The 13,771-nt window shown below is 37.9% G+C and overlaps 1 protein-coding gene and 1 pseudogene across 2 annotated transcripts in view; both read right to left on the reverse strand.

Moving 5' to 3' along the window:
- The window catches only part of FUT8 (fucosyltransferase 8), a 287,292-nt gene that overhangs the window by 177,235 nt on the left and 96,286 nt on the right, over positions 1–13,771 (reverse strand). The gene's annotated exons all lie outside the window — the stretch shown is intronic.
- Positions 4,026–4,548, reverse strand: LOC111727635 (annotated as a pseudogene).

Consider the following 13,771-nt stretch of genomic DNA (forward strand, 5'->3'; position numbering starts at 1 on the left):
TTTTTTTTTTTTAGACAGAGTTTCACTCACTTGCCCAGAATAGAGTGCAGTGGCATCACAGGCTCACAGGAACCTCAAACTCCTGGCTCACACGAAGCTTTTGCCTCAGCCTGTAAAATAGCTGGAACTGTAGACGTACGCCACCACGCTGGCTAGTTTTTCTGTTTTTATTCTTATTTTTTTGAGACACAGTCTCAAGCTGGTGCCCTGGGCAGAGTGTCATGGCGTCATAGCTCACAGCAACCTCCAACTCGGGCTCAAGTGATCCTCTTTTTTCTATTTTTAGTAGAGACAGAGGCCTCAGTTTTGCTCAGGCTGGTCTCAAACTCATGAGCTCAAGCAATCCACCCACCTCAGCTTTCCAGAGTGCTAGGATTACAGGTGTGTGCCACCGCACCCAGTCTAGTTTTTCTGTTTTTAGTAGAGACAAGAGTCTCATTCTTGCTCAGGCTGGTCTCAAACTCATGAGCTCAAGCAATCCACCCATTTCCATCCACCCATCTCACCACCACTTCCAGCCTATTGAAAACAATTTTATCAGAGAGTGCAAACTACCTCATTTTATGATTATAATAGAAATTGTCAAAAATTGAAAGCTGCTGATTCATTAAATGCCTAAATTATATTCTTACATTTTAAATTTCAACAAGTCAAATTCTTTCAGCAAAATCATCATCTTAGTACATTCTTTCTTCTAATAAAAAAAAAATCAATGTAATTATTCTATAGATATGATCAATTTCAATGTTAATGTGAAAACTGTATTTTGCACACATGTCAAAGATGGTAATAATCAACTCAGATAACCAGTAATAATTAACAAACCACAGAGAAACTGTACTGAACCTTCTTAGAATCTAACCTTTTCTCAGAACAAAAAGAATGATCATAAATTATTGAAACATTGATTTCCTAAATTACAATAAATATATTCAATTTTATAAGCTATCTCTTATACAATTTACTTTTATAACAACTGAAAAGAGTAAAAGCCAAAATCATTTTTAGAGTATTTCTTGAAGCAATTCAATATAATGGAATGAACTGAAAAATTTAACAGAAAAATGAAATTATTCAACAAATAAATGACTGCTACAAGGTAGAAGATTAATCGTGACATTTTAAAGATATATTTTCTGTCTATGGCCATACCATCCTGAACACGCCTGATCTTGTCTAAAGACACATTCTATTCATTAATAATGTTAGGAAACAAAAGCTTTTCAAGTTGATAAAGAGAATTATAAATAAAATTTTAGAGAAAAGCTAATCACCAGTTATAGCATACAAATATTTAAAGAATCATATATAGTACATATATAATCCAATTCAATTCTAGATCAACATCTAGCACCTAATACTAGTGTCTTTTAAATATTTTCTCCTTTGATCTCAATTCATTTTTTTTGTTTTGTTTTACAGTTTTTGGCTGGGGCTGGGTTTGAACACCCCACCTCTGGCACATGGAGCCGGCGCCCTACTCCTTTAAGTCACAGGTGCTACCCCTCAATTCATTTTTAAATTAAGTATTATTACAGAATTTATTAAAAATCTTTCTTATCAATCAGTATCCATATGTTGGAAACAGGTCATTTTTATATTTATTTATTTATTTTGAGACAGAGCCTCAAGCTATCGCCCTGGGTAGAGAGCCATGGCATCACAGCTCACAGCAACCTCCAACTCCTGGGCTCAAGCCATTCTCCTGCCTCCACCTCCCAAGTAGCTGGGACCACAGATGCCTGCCACAATGCCCAGCTATTTCTTGTTTGCAGCTGTCATTGTTGTTTGGCAGGCTTGGACTGGATTCAAACCCGCCAGCTCAGGTGTATGTGGCTGGAGTCTTAGCCACTTGAGCCACAGGCGCCGAGCCAGGAAACAGGTTGTTTATAAAACTGTATGTTTATGAATTTAAGAAAGAAGTAGGAAGAAGTAAAAATAGTACTTTAAATTAAAATGGCCCTTTAATGTTAGTGGAAATCAACTTTAACCCTATGTAAAAACATTTGGTGAAACCAATTAAACTGAACTATATAAAAGGAAAAAAGAAAAGGAGGAAGGGAGGAAGAAAGGGAAGAAAAGAAAGAAGAGAACAAGGAGGAGGAAAAGGGGAAGAAAGGAAAGGGGAAAGGAGTGAGGGCATGGTATGAGAGAAAAAAGAAAACATCCATAAAGCCCCACAAAGATTATTAAATTTGATACTCATTCATTACTTACACCGTCATCTATCATACTTTCTTATCAGCAGAGTCACAGTATATGAATGCACATCTGAGTTTAACATGCTAGCATCCAGGAGTGTATGAGTACCCAATTAACTGAAACCAGCCAATATCTTAGTTATAAAGTACAAACACATAATCATATTTATGAGGTTTGTATCAGGAGATATCTCACTCAACTTAATAGTTACACAAAATAACAGGTTGTTGTTCACCAATGTAATTAACTTGAATCATTCAAATGGGTCTAGCCAAATGCAACTTCAGCCCCCAATAAATTAGTACTGCTAAAAAGTGTTTAAACAAATTCAAATGAAATGTACACATTTTCCATTTTCTGATTGTGTATATGTATATCTGTGTGTACATATGCTCATACACATACTTCACTGGCACCACGATGTAATAGAAACAGCAACCATTTCAAATCAGTCACAGGCAATACAACATATGAACAGTTTTACTCAACTGTTCCTACAAAATAGGAATCATAATAGTGGAAACTCATTTGTGAAGATTATATGATAATATGAATAAGAGGGATTTGTATACTATAAAGAAATTTATAAATATTGATTACTATTATCCTTCCCTTTATTAAAAACCAAGGGTATCAGACTTCTGCCATTTCTAGAATGTACCAAGTTCTGACCCAACATGGGGCATTCATTCTTGCTGTTCCTTCCACTTTGGGCTCATTCTTACAATTCAAATCTCTACTTTAATAAAATCTTTTTTCAGAAATAGTCTCTGACAACCTGTATCAATTATGATATATTAGGATACAAGTAAGAGAAAATGCAACTCGGGGTCTTCAAAAATTGAGGGAAAGAAGGATAAAGTAGGAGGAAGGGTCCATAAGAAGAAGATAAGGCCAGTCCAAGGATTGGAAAGGCTTTATTAGCAAAGAAAAGAGCAGAGTCGAGTCTGACCAGGAGTCAGCTTGCTTTCACACCGTTTCAAGAGGCTTTTATATCTCTTATCAGCAGGGTTGGCATGTTGTAGAGGGAGTCATCCTCTTCTGCAGAGGAACTAATTTTTGCACTAAGGGTTACTCATTTGATTGGCCACCACCCAAGGCCAGGGTAGAAAGTTAATGTTCTGTTGTTTCCCAGGAACACTGGCCTTGAAGCATTGAGGGGGTTGCTGTGATCATGCCATTTGGTTTCTGACCTGCTTTCTTTTACCAGCTGTTCTCCCTGGGTGACTATATTCTTAACAGGATCATAAGAATTCTTTTCCCACAAAAATAAGGAAATTTTAATTTTTTCATTGACCAAAAGTTACTTTAATGGTTCAATGAAACAGTGAAAAAAAATTTTTTCATCTTCCTATTCTTCTCCTTAGCATATCAGATTTTATCATCAAACTATTACAGTTTTCTTCCTAGTAGTGAGTTAGCACAATTCCAGCCATATGCAATTAATGTGCCAAAGAACAATATGTGTGAATCTCTTCTGGTCTGCCTCATATTAAGAGAGAGGAAACTACTGACAGATAAGATTTACACAACTTATTAGTCAAGTTTGAGTCACCTGTCCCTTACAAAATCAATCACTGACAAGTGGAACAGTATTACCATTGCAGGCTTAAACTAATCAGAATTTATTCCTCTAGAAAATTGGGACCTACCAAAACTGGCAACAAGAAAGCAAGAAAGAATGAAGGAATGACTACAACATCCAAGAATGCAATGACACTTTCTTTCTTTCTTTTTTTTTTTTTTTTTTTGAGCACCCAGACAGAATTTTATTCCAAAATTCTGAATTTATTTGGGCAGAGCTGAGTGACAGGGTCCTGCACCTAGAAGGTGTTGGGCCTCCTGGTGGTGAAGTATGGCTTGTGCTGACCACACAGGACCCGATGGGACAGCAGGAACTTGATTTTGGAGTCCTGGAACTGCTAGACTGCTGGCCGCCAGCACTTGCTGGCTGCATTCTCCTCCACCTTCATGATCTGGATTGAATGGGCCCAGGCACAGTGCTGGGCACCCATGTCCTAGTAGTGCTGGGTGACAGCCTGCACAGTGGCCAGGTCTTGGGATTCCCAGTATACGTTGTGGGTTCTGCTGCAGGAGCCATAGCTAAGCCAGATGCTGAAGTTCTTCACACGCAGGGGGAATTTCTCAAACACCAGCCTACAGTAGAGGATTTCTCCCAAGACTTCTACATCTTTTTCAGCTGAGATACAAAGTATCAAAAGTGGGACTTGGCCTTGGTTATGTGCAAAGATCCACAAATGGTAGAGAGGCAGCCTGTGGCACTTAGGGGTAGGTGGGCAGCGCACCCACCGCCTTGTACACTCACAGTGAGCTGGAGGCCTTCATGACAATCTCTCCACACTCACCACCACCACAAAAGGCCACCCTATCTTTCAAAACCAGCACTCACCTTCCTCCATGGTTATCTATTAAAATATTTATTGCCTTATTTCCTGTACTAAAAGGTATGTATCAGCAGAACAGGAGCACAGTACCTGAAACTTATCAAGCTCTTTATTAATATCTGTCAAATAAGTTAATATATGAATATTACCCAAATGTACATATACTTAATATCTATAAAATCCTAAGCAAAATAAAAATAAAATCAAGACTTAGAAGAATTAGTACTATGATGCAAAGTCATTTTCATATGTTTACTTACTTATTTATTTATTTATTGTTTGGGATTCATGGAGGGTACAAAGAATAGATTACACAGCCTGCGTTTTTCTAGGTAAAGTCCCTCTTGTAATTGTGTCCTGACCCCAAGAGGAGTGCCATGTATAGAAAATGTCAAAAATAGATGCTCAGAAATATGTCCAAATATAATTCTGAACCAAAGGCTTACATTCCACCAACTCTTGGTAAGCTGCAGAGTCCTTAAATATTAAATTCAATCCTTAATAAGGAGAGATAAGTGCATTGTCAAAATTTCCAAGTCATATACAATACAAATAATGAATAAACAATCTTCTAGAGAAATGTCTCTAAAGAACAATAGATTCAAAAGTACAGACTGAGAGCCAGGCATGTGGCTCATGCCTGGATTCCTAGCATTCTGGAAGGCCAAGGCGAGTGGATCACTTGATTTCACAAGTTCGAGACCAGCCTGAGCAAGAATGAGACCACATCTCTACTATAAATGAACAACTAAGGCAAGAGGATCGTTTGAGCCCAAGAATTTGAGGATGTTGTGAGCTAGGACACCACAGCACTCTACCAAGAGTGACAAAGTAAGACTCTGTCTCTAAAAAAAAAAAGAAAACATTATTTTGTGTAACCTAAAATAGATAATAAAATAATCTGGTGAGTTCATATTTATGTTTTTCTCTTTTAAAACTGAGCTGGGGCTCAGCGCCTGTGGCTCAAGTGGCTAAGGCACCAGCCACATACACTTAAGGTGGTGGGTTCGAATCCAGCCTGGGCCCGCCAAACAACAATGACGGCTGTAACCAAAACATAGCCGGGTGTTGTGGCAGGCGCCTGTGGTCCCAGCTACTTGGGAGGCTGAGGCAGGAGACTCGCTTGAGCCCAGGAGTTGGAGATTGCTGTGATGCCACGACACTCTACCCAGGGGGACAGCTTGAGGCTCTGTCTCAAAAAAAAAAAACTGAGCTGGAGGGACTGCATTCATTCTTTTGACAATAACACTCATGAACGATGAAAACATGTATCTATTTGCCAAATCCGGCCAAGTATAATTCTCAAGACCTAATATACCTAGATAAAAGAGCCCATGTAGAGAATCCTCAGTTAGTTTAGTTCCTTCCCCCTTCCAGAAGCTCTGGTGTCTTTTACTTCTTCTGTATTCCTTTCTAACTTCTAATAAAAATCCTATCTTACCACTGATCTGTGGTCTATGGGTTCACTCTTCAAATCCGCAAGACCAAGGACCTACTGAAGAGCGAAATTCCAGTATCACAGTTACCAATGGTTTCAAACTTATAGAAGCATTAAGCAGTACTATTTCACTGTTCCTCAAAAGACAGCATATATAATCAATATTTTTATTGGTAAAAAATTCCTATACTAAGTAAGATTGTTTGGGAGTTTTCTTGCTATTGCTATGTATATATATCAAATTCTGGAGGTGGGGGGAGAGAAAGGGCACCATAAAACAGGCACTGATCTTCAGTGATAAAAGAATCAACTATTATTAATCACTGAAGCTACACCAACTTTAATTTAATGCATCAATTGACTGGTACTTAATATTAGACAAGAAAGCAGCCAAAACAGACTTTATTTACACCTATGAGTAGAAGAGTAACACTAATGTTACTACAATAAATTTAATTTAAGCAACATTTAAAAAATGAATTTCCACATATAATATTTGAATTCAATTTGAAATGGCTGGTATGTATAACTTGCTAAGGATATCATTTTCCATTTTAGAAGCAGTAAGAAACCTTGACTAGATGCAGTAGCTCACACTAGTATTCTTAGCACTTTAGGAGACTGAAGAAGGAGAATCACTTGAGGCCAGGAGTTCAAGACCAGCCTGGGCAACATAGTAAGACTCTTATCTCTACAGAAAACTAAAAAATTAGCCATACACAGTGGCATGTATATGCCTGTAGTCTCAGCTACTTGGGAGGTTGAGACAGGGATCCCTTTAGCCTAAGAGTTCAAAGCCACAGTGAGCTATGACGGCACCACTGCACTCTGCCCTGGACAACATAGCAAGAGACCTACCTGTAAAAAAAAAAAAAAAAAAAAGAGAGAGAGAGAGAGAGAGAGCCGGGCACAGTGGCTCATGCCTGTAATCCTAGCACTCTGGGAGGTCAAGGTGGGTGAAGCGCCTGAGGTCACAGGTTTGAGACCAGCCTGAGTAAGAGTGAGACCCCATCTCTGTAGTCCCAGCTACCCGGAGGCTGAAGCAAGAGAATCACTTGAGCCCAAGAGTCTGAGGTGTGAGCTATGATGGCCATGACACTCCACCTAAGGTGACAAAGACTCTATCTCAAAAAATAAATAAATAAATAAATAAAAACAGAGAGAGAGAGAGAGAGAGAGAGAACTATTACCTATGAGAGAGTATTATTAGAGCCCAGAATTATCTTTCAAATGCAAACAACTATTGATAGGAACCTAGGCAAACTATGCATCTGACATTGGATAATTGGAGGTTCAAAACTAATTTCCTAAAAAAGGGAAACAGAACAGATGAGCTATATAATTGTCCGTGATTTCATTCTGACAGCACTTTGGGGACTGCAGTATATAGGAAGAGAAACTCAAATATTTAATAGCACCCAGTCAGTCCATTGCTGAGTTGAAAAGACAGAGATCAGAATTCAGAAAGGCTAATACAGCAAGAATTTTTGGACAAAGTCCCTGAAGTGAGAGAATGAGAGAGCTATAAAAAGACCTATTATTTAAAAAGCACCCCTTCAATTACCTGAATACCAATCTACAAGTGCCATAAGGCTGAGCAAAAATAATTTCTGAGAAAGAAAAATTACTATGTAGCTAATGCCAAATCATTCTCAGAGCTCACAAAGAGTCAGGAAAATTTAAGTTCTCACAAAGAGTCCTCAATGAACCTTTAGGACATTCACTAGAGGTACACTCTAAAAGTCTACCTTAATAACAAAGCTAAATACACAAGAGTACTACGAATTTCTCTCTAAAGACTTCAGGTGTAAAACTCTTCCACATAGACGAGAAAGGCTCCTGGGACTACAGACTTCAGCACATCCCTGAGGGTAGCAGTCTCCACAGGCACTGCTACCACCATAAAGGAGCTCAAGATGCTGTGAGGCCACCATTACCACCATGCTCAAGGATCACGGGAAGTGCAGGTCCGGGGGTAAAAGTAAGAATGAATCCAAAAAAGAGAGTTGGTGTGTAAAGGGGATGGGAAACAGCATGGTCATGTAATTAAAATGATAAGAAATGGATGATTATAAGAAGCAAAGTGTTCTGATTAAAGAGGTTATGTCATATATAAGGAAAACTGAGAAAAAAAGAATTAAATAAATACCTCAGACATTATATTGGTTGGTCTGCAAGACTATCAGGATGACAAAGCTGATATAATTTTAAAATATAATGCAGATGAAGCTAGAGTTTGAAGGCATAGGGCGAGCTTTCAGAATATGTTTAAATCAATAAAACAGATACGTTGGTGGCTCACGCCTATAATCCTAGCACTTTGGGAGGCCAAGGGAGGTGTGTGGATTTCCTGAGCTCACCAGTTCACGACCAGCCTGAGCCAGAGCAAATCCCCGTCTCTAAAAAATAGCCAGCTCTTGTGGCAGGCACCTGTAGTCCCAGCTACTCAGGAGGCTAAGGCAAGAGAATTGCTGAGCCCAAGAGTTTGAGGTTGGTATGAGCTATGAAGCCATGGCACTCTACCCAGGTCAACAAATTGAGAGTCTGTCTCAGAAAAATTTTTTTAAATCAAATAAATAAAATAAAAGGGGAAACCACTAATATCATTTACACTGATACATGATCTGAGAGACTGAAATAGATACGCCTTTATCAACTAAGTTGGGCCCTCTGCCTGAAAAAACAAAAGTACCTGACAAATCTCAAAATTCCTATAAGAAAAATCATAGCCTTGTTAACCTCTCTAACTATGGAAACTGCCAGGCTGATTTACAACCCAGACCACTATAATACTGATTGGACAAAGAGAAGTCCTTACGACATTCTTTTCTCATAAGCTATGACAAATCTTAAAACAGTTTCAACCAGCTTATAGAAGTTGTAAACTATCTTGTATGTTTGGTCCTACAGTTCATCTTTTGACATAAAGAGTCAAATTCCACCTCATTAATGCTAAAACCTTGTCCCAAATTGACCATGGGACGTATGTTACTTACACACCTGCTGCACATGTGCTTGGCTCCCCTCATGAAAATACAGCTTCCCCCCGAAACCTGCTATGAAGTGTAAAATCCAAACCGTCTTCTTCTTCTTTAAAGAAAGCACCTTCAGGCCATACTGGAGACTATCCTTGGTTTGCAAACCAGTATCACCATTAAAGCACTCATTTCTACTAATTAGCCATCGAATGGTTATTTGGGCAACATTTACGTACATGTCTTCATGTAACAACTTAAATACCAATTATAAATGCTATCATTCATGTTTATGGTATAAATTTAGGATTTTCACTTCAGTTTTGCAATAATTCCTTTCTTATAAATTATTTTTAAACATTTAAAGATTTAAATAGACTATTACTAAGATTCATATTTTTATACTAACATCTAACAAGATGATTTATTTTCCATAATACAAATGATCTCACTTTAAAAAATGAGAACAAAATAAGGTAAAGGCTATGTTACCCAGTTTGATGAAAATATTTCAAATTGTACATAAAACCAGCACATTGTACCCCATGATTGCAATAATGTACACAGCTACGATTTAATTAAAAAAAAAAAAAAAGAGAACAAAATGAGATGTAATAGCCAGGCACAGTGGTACACAGTGGCTACTCCAAAGGCTGAGGCAGGAGGACCACTTGAGCCCACAAGATCAAGGCCCCCAGGGTAAGACAGTGAGACTCTGTCCCAGTAACAAGCACTTTTTTTTTTCAAAAGTTAAAAAAGTAAAACAAAAAGAGAAAGAAAACTAAAATGATCCTCCCAGGTTTACAGTCTTTGCTTTACATGCTCAGTTTCTGAAGATTTTATACCTAAATATATAGTTTCTAAAGACTTTAGCTAAATATCCAGGAAAACAAAAACTTACTTCAAACTTCATGTTTCAGAATTCAAAGGACTGTGTGGTCAAAAACTTTTTTTTTTTTTAAAGACGGATTCTCACTCTATTTTCCAGGCTGGAGTATAGTGAGACAATCATAGCTCACTAAAAACTTCAAACCCCTGGGCTCAAGGGATCCTCCCACCTCAGACTCTCCAGGAACTGAAACTACAAGCCACTAAACCTGACTTAATACTTTTATTTTTAACTAAATAATGTTAACCTTTTTTAGTAATATCATTTAAAAACTTAAAAAGACCCTGAAATACAGTTTTCAAATTCAATTACATGTGGTTTGAGATTCCACTCAACACGATCTTCCAGAGGATAAAAAAAATAAGGGGATGCCAGATGCAGTGGCTCATGCCTGTAATCCTAGTCCACTCAGGTGAGTGGATTGCCTGAGCTATGGAGTTGAAGACCAGCCTGAGAAAGAGGGAGACCTCGTCTCCAAAAACATAGCTGGGCATTGTGGTGGGCACTTGTAGTTCAGCCACTTCGGAGGCTGAGGCAAGAGGATCACTTGAGCCCAAGAGTTTGAGGTTGCTATGAGCTATGATGCCTCAGCACTCCACCAAGGGCAACAAAGCAAGACTCTGTCTCAAAAAAAAGCGGGGGTGGGGGTGGGGGTGGCGGTGGCCAAGTTCAGTTTGGGAAAGTCTGAAGTTTTCAGTGAGCTGTGACTGTCCCACTATACTCTAGGCAGAAGGATCACTTGAGGACAGAATTCAAGACCAGCCTGAACTCCTCTCTACAAAAAAAAAAAAAAAAAGTTAGGCTTGGTGACATGAACAACCGCTAGTCCCAGCTACTCAAGAGGCTAAAGTGAGTGGATTACTTGAGCTCAGGAGTTTGAGATTACAGTGAGCTGTGATTATGCCACTGCACTCTAGCCTGAGTGACAGTGCAAGACTGTGTCTCTGTAAAGAAATAGTAAGGTTGCTGTATCATTACTAACAAAATGATTTGTTATAAGCAATCTATGTGTAGAAGGCCACATTTTTTGATTAATCCATTAGTTTCTCCTAATAAAAACAACAAGTTATAGAAAGAAATTAAGAAGAAAATAGAAATAATTTAACATGTCCTATTCTACTTTGGAAACTAGTAATACACTTATTGGCTAGACATAATCAGGATTCCCAACAGCATGTCTTTTCTAAATTAAGAAAGTCAGTAGGTTTAACAAGTAAAGAACAGAGGCAAAACAAAAATTCAAATAGAAAAGGGTGAATGACAACTACATCCAAATTAAGTTTCCAATACACATAAAAGATGAAAATTTTCAGTTTTCTACCATTTAATTATGTAGACATGCCTCCAAGTACCTCTGAAACAAAATTAAAATTCTTATTAAATGTTTTCCTATCATTACACTTTTCCAAAAAAATTTCTTAGAGATGGGATCTCTCTATGTTGTCCCAGCTACTCTCAAACTTAGCCTCAACCAATCCTCCCACCCTGACCTCCCAAAGCACTCAGATTATAGACATAAGCCATGCCCAACCTTAAACATGCTTTAAAATGTTATTGTAAATTTTAAAACTATATTCTTTGAGTGTTTACCCATTAAGTAAATGGTAAATATTAAAGATAATTGTCGAATGTCAAAGGTATTTCCCTCTGATTAACTATATTCTTCCAGTTAGAAAATGCAGAATTCTTTAACATAGATATATTACACAGTTACAGGACAAGGGAACATTAACTAGTAACCATGCTTACTGATACAGATATTAAGTTAAAAAATAAATTTATCTGGCTCAGCGCCTGTGGCTCAAGTGGCTAAGGCACCAGCCACATACACCTAAGGTGGCGGGTTCAAATCCAGCCTGGGCCCGCCAAACAACGACAGCTGCAACCAAAAAATAGCCAGGCATTGTGGCAGGGGCCTGTAGTCCCAGCTACTTGGGAGGCAGAGGCAGGAGACTGGCTTGAGCCCAGGAGTTGGAGGTTGCTGGGAGCTGATGCCACAGCACTCTACCCAGGGCACGACAGCTTGAGGCTCTGTCTCAAAAATAAATAAATAAATAAATAAATATAAATAAATAAATAAATTTATCCAAATATGTTTTAAAGGAGCTTTATTATTTTTTAATAGCAAAGGGTCATAGAAAAATGAAAATCATAGAAGTGCACAAAGGATAAAGGAAAAATCACTGAAACTCCTACTAGAAAAATCATTCATTGTTATCATTTCTCTACCCTATCTTAAGATATTTTTTACATAGGTATAAGTAATCTTCCATTAAAGGAACCATCCTTACTACTTCCTTTACTTCTACATTATTAGGTAAAAATCATCTTTTTGTATCAGCTTAAATCTCATTTTTTTTGAGACAGAGTCTTACTTTGTCACCCCCAGTAAAGCTGCTGTCATAGCTCACAGCAACCTCAATCTTGGGCTCAACTGATGCTCTTGCCTCAGCCTCCTGAGTGGCTAGGACTGTAGGCACCCGCCACAAAGCCATTCTAGTTTTTTTTTTTTTTTTAACGGCAGGGTCTCACTCTTGCTCTGGCTGGTCTCTGAACTCATAAGCTCAAGCAATACACTGGTCTCAGCCTCCAGAGTGCTAGGATTACAGGTGTGAGCCACCCTGCCCAACCCTAGATCTCATCATCATTATTATCATTATTATTATTCTTTTTAAGACAGAGTCTCACTTGGTCATGCTGGGTAGAGTGTCGCAGCAGCATAGCTCACAGCAATCTCAAATTCTTGGGCTCAAATGATCCTCTTTCCATAGCCTCCCAAGTGGCTGGGACTATAGATGCCAGCTACAATGCTTGGCTATTTTTAGAGACAGAGTCTCACTCATGCTCAAGCTGGTCTCAGAACTCCTGAGCTCAGGCAATGCACGGACCTTAGCCTTCCAGAGTGCCAGGATAATAGGCATGAGCCACTGTTCCTGGCCTATATCACATTATTTTTAAGAGCTCTACTATACTACATTCTGTGTATTACCAAAACTTACTTAACTATGTTCCACATTAATAATTTCCACTTCTTAATAACTAAATAAATAAAATGTCTCTAATACAATCAATGAAACACTCTTCATTTCCTCACTAAAATGCTCTATACCCTGAATCATTTTCCACACAACAGACATTCATTCGCTTATTTAAATATTTTTAAGCTCTTGTTTTTGCCATTCACTATTTCACACAAACTAAATTCCATGACTGTAGGAACTGAGTCTAATTTAATCATCACTTTATTTCCAATAATTAGTAGAGTTAATGGTACATATTTTTCAAATTAATTATTTTTTATTAAATCATAACACTTTACATTGATGCATTTATGAGTTTCAGGGTACTACTTCAATATCAATATGAAATGTTTATACTGAACTAACACATCCATCACAATTATATTCCTTTCTTAATAGTTTTGAAATGTACCATTGCATCATACACATTAGATGAGATCCCCCTAAATACTCTCCCTCCTCCCATGTTCCCCCCCTCCCCTCCCCTCTCCCTTCTCTTCCCTTCTAATTTCTGGACTATAGTTATGTTTTGCCATTCCTATGAGTGTGTAGGTGGTTATATATTGATTTCATAGTAGTATTGAGTACATTGGATACTTTTTTACATTCTTTACTAAGAAGAATATGTTCCAGATCCATCCAGGTAAACATAAAAGATGTGAAGTCTCCATCTTTTTTCACAGCTGCATAGTGTTCCATAGTGTACATATACTACGATTTGTTAATCCATTTATGGGTCGATGGGCACTGGGGCTGTTTCCATGTCTTAGCTATTATGAATTGGACTGCAATAAATATTCTGGTGCAAATGTCTTTGTTGTAAAATAATTTTTTTTTTTTTT

The sequence above is a fragment of the Otolemur garnettii genome, unplaced genomic scaffold (genome assembly GCF_000181295.1).
Source record: "Otolemur garnettii isolate 467f Iridium unplaced genomic scaffold, OtoGar3 scaffold00115, whole genome shotgun sequence".
In the NCBI taxonomy this organism is placed as follows: domain Eukaryota; kingdom Metazoa; phylum Chordata; class Mammalia; order Primates; family Galagidae; genus Otolemur; species Otolemur garnettii.